The 6,643-nt window shown below is 42.2% G+C and overlaps 1 long non-coding RNA gene across 1 annotated transcript; it reads right to left on the bottom strand.

Annotated features, from left to right (window-relative positions):
- Positions 1-314: 314 nt before the first annotated feature.
- LOC114135965 (uncharacterized) lies at positions 315-5,892 on the bottom strand. The gene is made up of 2 exons (XR_003593708.1): positions 5,162-5,892; positions 315-1,666 (listed from the first exon to the last, which is right to left on the bottom strand). It is a non-coding gene; the product is annotated as an uncharacterized LOC114135965 (long non-coding RNA).
- Between the last annotated feature and the right edge of the window lie 751 nt (positions 5,893-6,643).

Below are 6,643 nucleotides of genomic sequence, written 5' to 3' on the forward strand. Positions count from 1 at the left end.
CATATATTGTCTATTTTACTGTAATCTCTGAGATACGGTCAGCTATTCTCAATTTCAGAGGAAAAAAAAGTGCTTCTGCACAGCCTCTGGATTCAGAAATGATGTAATACCTACGTCAGTAGGTGGCAGTAGTGTCAAAATCAACATCAAAAGGAAGTTAAAAGGAAGTCTCTGGCTCTGGATAAAGGACTTGCCACGCTAACAAATCTCCACAAAGCAGCCTTATTTTTCTATTGATACTATTTACCTTTATTTATTTATTTTTCCTACTCATGTATGAAGTTTTAATGAAAATAGAGTAAAGACAGAGAATGACATGCAGGGACAGAAAATACAAAAATTGCTTCTTTCACTGTTGTGGCTTTGAAAACAGAAAGCAAAGACAAATGTGAAAGGGTGACTATTTACTAAATAATTCGTATTACTTTTTGAATATGCGGTCCAAAGAGTACAATCCATCCATTATCCGTACCGTCTTATCCACGCAGGGAGAAAAGCATATTAGCAGAAACCATATGCAGTGGAAAGTGATGCACCAATGAAGCAAGTGAGGACAACCTAAAGTCGACGTCTTGTTTAAGGGAAACAAAATGGATCCCAAAATATGGAGAAACAGCGTAGAATGCTTGTGACATCCACAGCAGCGAGTCGATTGTGTGGATGACCTCACAAGGAGAAGGTCTGACACTGAACGTACCAAACAGTGGGGTGAAAAGAGGAGTCTATGATCCAGTATTTCAAATGGTAATATTTGGATAAAATGAATGATTTTTGTGTGAAGTTTCATTCTGTGATAAAAAGGGTGTAAAAACACCCTGATTTGATGTCCTGTCCTCCGTGTCATTTCTGTAAAGTTTGTGCTCGTCTTAAAAAAAATGTTTTTCTCTCATTCACCTACTTCAGGTGTGTGTACATTTGGGTCGCACCAAAATAGAACCAATTACACTGAGTGAACCCTATCCTGTCTGTATTTACTTTATAACCAAGTCTCTGTTTTACTGTTGAACATAGCTAGCTCCTGCTAACTTGTGCTAACTACTTAACAGCTAACAGGCTACTGCTAGCATAAGCGAACGAGTTTACTTTGAAGGAACGTCGTGCTGCGTCCCAGTTGTAGTTGGAACTGAGAAAGTGGATGCAACTCCGACTACCCCCAGTTACGACTTGGAAGGTCGACTCTGCGTTTCAATATGGCCGCTCCTCGCATCAACAGTAGCAAACTGTGGTGGACCTATGTTTATTTTAATTTCTGCAGTGGGAACAAATAATCACAAACGTCTGGTGGCTAATGTTGCTTCCTGCGGCGGCACAGCTAGTTATTAGGGTTAGGGAGCAATTTTTTTATTTTATTTTTTTTTTTCCATACGTTGGTTTGGACTACTTTTTCTCATTAAATGAAACCATCTAAACAAATTTTTAACTACCTACTCTGTCTCTGTGTTATATACAAATGTTTGTTAATCTGCTATATGAAAATGAGAGAAAAAAAAATAGAAAATTTTGTGAAAGGGGCAAATACTTTTTACAGCCTTTTAAACTGCGTTGTAGATATCTGAGATTTTTTCCCACATTTTGGCCTGAATCAGTGTTCTGGGTTTGTGAACGCTCACATTAGTCCCATCTCTGGCCTCTGCTGGAGACCGTCATCGGTGCACTTTCATTCCAGCTAGAAGGAAAAAAGAAAAAATGCCCAGTCATGTTGTTGACTGATTGATTCAGTAATGATAGCACATAAAAAGCAAAACAGACAGCTACCAAAAGGCTTAAAGCTTCATTTTAAATGATGTGGGATTTGCAAAAATATGATTTTATTGCTTAATTTGTTGGCTCAAGCGCCGCCGCTAATGGCTGAACACCAGCATTTCTACCACCGTAATTACAGCATTTAAAATAAACACCGAGTGCTGTTGCTCCGTGAATGTCCTGCAAATTAAAATGCAAGCCGCCACAAAACAGGCGGCTCTCCTTAAATGTGGGCCACCAACAACCTTTGGACTTCACCACTACTCCTGTTAATAGCTCAAGCTGATGGATCATTTAAGAGGCAGCCGAAGCAGACAGATGGATAATGGATTGCATGGCAAATCATTGCTGGGATCGATGGAAGACACGCATCAATACATGGATAGAGAGCTGCTGAAACAGACACCAGGGCTAATGTGGAACAGCATAGAACATTATTGTGTTGTGCACGCGGCGCAGGAGGCTAAGACAAGCTGGTCCTCACTGATAAGGTGTCCTTTTAAATAATGCAGATGACAAACGGACTTTGATAAGCTGAACTTAAAGGGCTAGTTTGGGATTTTAAAAAAGTGAGGCTCTGTTAGAAGGTTATAAACCTTTCATTTCTTACCAACAGACTCCTGGAGTCCACATTTAGTAGAATAAAAAATAATAAAAACAGATTATCCAATTCTTCTTGCATGTTCAACGGCAGCAGTTTCAAATAAGTCAGGTTTCGTTTCACAAGTCATTTTACAAACATTTGTGCAATTTTCACGTTCGCATCCACAGTAATTTACAAAATGGGAGATTATTTCCACAGAAAACGGAGGAAAAAAGGGGAGTTTCTCAAGAACGATCTTCCTGTGAGAAACACTTACAGAGAACTGAACGTTAAAAAGCATTTTTGGTCAGAGTCTGATGCAAAGTAAGACGGAAGAAAGTAAAATTCACTAAAATAATTAGAAAATTAAGCCAATTTAACACACTAAATATAATTTGGTCAAATCCCAGGTCTGAGGATTAATTTATTGCTTTGGGGGGTGTTTCGTTTGTCAGAAGCGAGCTAGTGGCATTAAATTGCAGTGACTGATTTTGATTTGTTTTCAGTTTTATTAGTTTCATTAGATTTATAGTTTTGTTTTTGGAATTGGGGTTTTATTACACAGTAGCAAGAAGCCCCATTGGACGCCATTTGTTCCTGGATGCGCAGCCTTCCCCGCAAACTGTGAGAGAATCGTGGCTCATTTTATGTTTAGTCAATTAAAAATCGCAATCCTCGGGTTACTTTACCTTCTATAAGCGCCACGATCATGGATAAATGAATGTTTAATATTTAGTTAAACCCTGTTACGTTTCAACCGAAATCAAATTCGGAAAGTACAGGATCTGTGACCATAACGGGTATACATTCATACTGATATGTATAGAGACAGTTTGAGAAAAGGACGAAGGAGTGAAGAAAAAACAAAAAACTAAATGTAATCAATAATATGAGGCCGTCACAAAGAGGCCGTTGATTGTAATGTTTCTTACTTATCCGGTTAACTATTTGGTCTTCTTCCTGTCAAGTCACTGCAACTCAGGGGACCTGATGCCCTTTAAGCGCTTGGAAATCAGATAAATTATAAACAAGCAAAACAGAAATGCAACGCAAAGATGCCGTCAGAGTAAAACTCGGGAGCATGCATGAAGCCAGCACGGCACAGGGAGATACGAGGAAAACGAGCACACAGCGCACAGAAACAAACTGTTTTAATAAACGCCTGAACATGTGCTGCAGTAGGAAAAAAAACAAAAACATGAAGGACACATTATGAATCAGGACCTTATTGCAGACCTGGGTGCAGCAGAACAAACAGAGCAGTCAAGATGGCAACATGAGTCCTGGTTTAAAAAGCCATGAAATAATAACATAATAATCAACAAAACTGCTGGGTAGTGAGTAATAACACCTACTGGTCACAAAACGTACGAAACACACGGCAAAAGATTTAAGTTTTTCCCCCCGAGACGTTTTGATCCAGCTGAGCTAACCACAAACTTTTCCTTTCCCTTTCCTCTCGGCTTGCAAAACACCAAATATCGTTTTATTTTGGTAGTTTGTGAAAATGTCAATGTTTTTGCACAACCAGAGGGATTTTGACCAAATTAATTTAGCATTATTTGTTGGGCACAAGACGACAGACTTCTGCTGATAGCTGGAGTGCCTATTCGTTTACATTGTCTACGCTGCTAGTGTGGCAGCAGCCGGTTTAATGGTGTGATGCAGAAACCCTCATGAGACTTGCAAGTTGGGCAACGTTGGTGGAAAACCACTGGCCAGAACCAAAGAAAACACTGATTCAAGTTGGCATGTACATTTTTCTTTTGGTGCAAGTATATTAAAAAGTTACATAGGTCATCAAGTTACTTTATATAATTCATGAAGGTTTTAGCTTTTAACCAAAATGGCTTCCCTCAAACCAGCTGCTATAGCTTCAGCCTCAGGGATCAAATAATCTGGGTAGAAGCGCTGCATTAGCTTCTCCGGGCCTTTTAACAGAAATTCACTTCAAAACTCCTGAAATATCCCTTCATGTTTATCTGCTGCTGAGGCATCAGTTCATTTTGTGCCCACTGATGACAGTCACACACACACATACACACACACACCCCGTCTTAAGGACATTTACCACAACCATGTGACACTCTAAGACAAAGTGTCAAAGGCAGCTAACAAAAGGACACATCTGTCTTTTTGGTACAAAACACAAAGTCTCAGAAATCCTTTCTCTGGTCGTACAAGCAAACACCGGGAGGAACTGGAAGTATTTATTTTCCTCTGATAAACAACCGATGTCATCACCGAGGTTACAAAGTACTGCTGAGCCGACGTGAAACAGGGGCACGCGCTGGTGTGGGGGAGCAGCCAGCCACAAGGGCTGAACTTGTCTTGGCCTCCAGGTGGTCCTGTGACTAGACCCTGAGTCACCTCTGCAGCACCGGACGTTTTGGACTTGTGGTTTCAACATCCACGGGCAGTAACTGATAATTGCCTCCAACAGTGGTACAAAAAGAAAAGTGATGTGGGGGAAAAAAAAGAAAAAAAAAAAGTAGGACTTCTAAAGTATCTGGGTGGCAAATACAGCGCAGCAGTTTCTCATGGCCTCGTGTCATAAATCAGGGATGAATGGCTGGTTTCACGGTGGGTGCTGAGGAGCAGCTGTGCTCCTCTAAAAATAGCTGCAAGGCTGCCGCCGCCGCTGCTGCTGCGGGGCCCGGTGTGTTGAAGCTCAACGTTGCAGATTAGCACAAAGAGCCCGTCAACAACACTTTCCACCTGCATCAGCCCGAGCGCGCGGCCTCGCGCGCCAGCAAATTACGACACAGGAAGTGCTCCGTGAGCGTTGTGCAAACCGAACGTCCGCGCGCGTGTCACCGCGTCTGATTCACTCACCCGAACAACGGCCAGATCCTGACCGCACGATGCAGACGCAGTTTGTTCCCGACGGGGCTGATCGCCGCCTGTGGCCCGAGGCGGGACGCTCCCTCCCCCGGCGCAGTGACAACCGCCAGGCCGCCATGATGCGAAACAAACCCGCCGCGTCGTCGAGGTGGCCCGGCTAACATGGAGTCATCATGACGAAGCGCGGCTGCACCGAGTGGAGCTCGGCACATTTTTATCACTGTTTCCTTTTTAGTCAGACTCTTTCTGCAAATTAAGGAACAGACTGAAATCCCAACATTCAGCCGATTCGGGTTGATAAAATGCCCACGTGCACGCACGTCGGTCTGTGTGCGCAGCGTGTGGGCGCGCGCACCTGTTTGGACGTCTTTTAGGGTCAATGTAATTGCTTAACAGAGAAGCTGGCGGTGTTTAGATTTGCCAAACAGCTCCTGTGGGAGTCACTATGGCTCACAATCTGACTAATGAAGGCCAAGTAATCAGGCCTCAAACTCATCAGCCATGTTAGCTGTAATTAAAAGGTTTATGTTTGGTGTCAGGAGAGCCGTCCGCGTCTGTTCCGGCCGTTTCAGGAATCCGATACTTGCCTAAATCAGACACTTTGACGTCCTGGATGATTGTTGTTTGAAACTATAGACTGTGGCAACACAAACTGAGCTGCACACGTGTGATGTGAGAGGTGTTGCGAATGTGTTCGCCCCCATTAAAACCTCTAGGCATGTAGCAACCACAAACCCGATCGCTTTTTATTAGATTTGTATGTGCTAGACCAACACAAAGTAGGCAAGAAAACCTGTTTTAGGTTGTAGACAACTAAACGCTGGAGGTGGAGGTCCACCTGATCTTCACAAACTCTTTCCACCCAATCATACTGAGCTGGAGCTAAATTTGTAAATGTGGAAGACTGGTTGGTGTACAGTACACCAACCAGTCTTAAAGCTGTAGTTGTAGCGAAAGGCGTTAATACAAAGTATTGACTCAAGCAGCTGAATACAAATGCTCACCACACTTTTTAGATTGTAATTTGTAAGAAATTTGAGCTGTATTACAATTGAGCAATACCTTGTGCTGGCCTACAACATAAAATCCCAATGAAATGCATTAAAGTTTACTGCTATAATGTTAGCATGAATACTTTTTGCTAATGGATAGCAATGGATGTTGATTGGATCAACAAAAACATGCATGATGATGGATAAAAATGTAGTAATCGGCACTTGGTCCTGCAGGACCCTGAAGGCCTCAAAGAAAGACAAACAGGAAGTGGATTCCATCTAAATTCAGTGACCCCAAATCCACCACTGAGATCTGCAAATCCTAAAAGAAATCGCATGATTGATGTTTAAAGAATTGCGGTAAAACATCAAATTTCGCTAAATGCTGGTTAAAAGTTCAGAGCCTCATTTACATTTGAATCAGTGGTGTTTTCCTGAACGCACCGGTACTTATGTCGGCTGAGTAGTAGAATTAGAG

Source organism: Xiphophorus couchianus, chromosome 20 (genome assembly GCF_001444195.1).
Source record: "Xiphophorus couchianus chromosome 20, X_couchianus-1.0, whole genome shotgun sequence".
NCBI lineage: Eukaryota > Metazoa > Chordata > Actinopteri > Cyprinodontiformes > Poeciliidae > Xiphophorus > Xiphophorus couchianus.